Source organism: Elephantulus edwardii, unplaced genomic scaffold (assembly GCF_000299155.1).
Source record: "Elephantulus edwardii isolate Elephantulus edwardi_28Jun2011 unplaced genomic scaffold, EleEdw1.0 scaffold00009, whole genome shotgun sequence".
NCBI classification, from domain to species: Eukaryota; Metazoa; Chordata; class Mammalia; order Macroscelidea; family Macroscelididae; genus Elephantulus; species Elephantulus edwardii.
In genome coordinates this window covers 27,893,168-27,894,725 of record NW_006399759.1, presented here as the reverse complement: position 1 = coordinate 27,894,725, position 1,558 = coordinate 27,893,168, and positions in this window count along the sequence as shown.

The following is a 1,558-nucleotide window of genomic DNA, read 5'->3' as shown; positions in this document are numbered from 1 at the left end:
TGTTCTGAGGACTGCTTCCTGGTCCAAGTATAGGTTTCACATAAGCACAATCAAGTGTTCTGGGATTCCCATTTTCCTCAAGGTTAGCCACAGTTTGTTTTGATTCACACAGTCAAATGCCTTTGCACAGTCAATGAAAAACAGATAGACATTCTTCTGATAATCTTTGCTTTCTGCCAAATACCAGTACATTCCCTTTATTTTACAAATTAATTTTTTTAATGCATAACCTATTTTTTTTTTTTAAAAGTGTTTTAGGCTTTCTCCTCGTTGGCTTACTTGCAGTGTAATTTACATTTACTATTTATTTCTGGATATATCCCCATGCTTCCGAAGACAAGACACCAGTAAGTTTAGGTAACTCTAGTCCTAACAAGCACAGCTTTTCCTTACTGTGGATATCCCAAATTTTGCCTGGCAGATGGGAATAGTATTTCTCATGCAGAAAAAGTCCTTCCTAGCCCCTCCTGATGTAAGAACAAAAACTATAATTTATCCACAGTGAAGAAAGAGGTCAGCTCTGCTATTACGGCTTGTTGGGCTCCCAGTTGTGGAACATAAGGGGAAAAGTCCACAATAAGATCTTCACTTCTAATACCAACTGGAAATTCACAGATCCTAAGAGCATTCTTAGGTTCACGAAAGACTCACAGAACTCACTGAAAGCTGCAATACTCATATTTAAGATTTATTACAAGTGCAAATAGCCAAGAAAAGACAATGACATGAAATGCAGCGAGTTCAGGATACTGCAAACCAAAAGCTGTTCTCTCTCTCTCCAAGGAGGCATGGATAGAAAAAGCTACTCCTGACAGTGATGTGGAACAGCATCCATGGAGTATTGTCAACCATGGAAGCTCCGAAAATTTCACAACAAAGTATAAATAACAAATCATGAAGACTCCTGTATTTTCAAGTTAGTTTCATAAAATAATATCCCTCCAATAGAGGTGAAAGAATTTGTGTCTATTCCTAGGCAATAGCCCCTCCTTAGTCTTTTGTGGCAGTGAGAATTTGCTCTGCCAACCCTAAGGTGGGCTGTTCAAATCCACCTGCTGCTCCGCTGGAGAAAGATGAGCAATCTCCTCCTGTGTGATCTACTGCACATGACTACCTCCTGGAAGTCTGCTATGAGGAGGTTCCTACACAGTGGTAATCAACAACAGTCTATTGTAATCAAGAACAGTCCGTGGCCTTCCTTTTTGGTTTTCATTTCCATATGTTCCATCTTACTTTTAGTGCTTAAATATATACATTGTTGCCGTTATGTACTGTCAAGTCAGAACTTACTCAAACCCCATGTCCCCCAAACCCTGAACCACTTATCTCAGGTTTGTAGCACAGCTCCTTAACCACTTCACCACTGTCGTTTGCTGGCAGTTGGTCAAGTGGTTTTTTTGCTTCTATGTTTGATTGAGTTCTTTTGTTCTACTGGTAGAGACAGTAAGTGTCTCCATATCATTGTGTGAGTCAGCTGAAATGTATTTCTTTACTTGTTTTCTTTTCTCTCCTTACCTATCTATCCATACATTTTATGTGTGTGTGTGTGTGTGTGTGT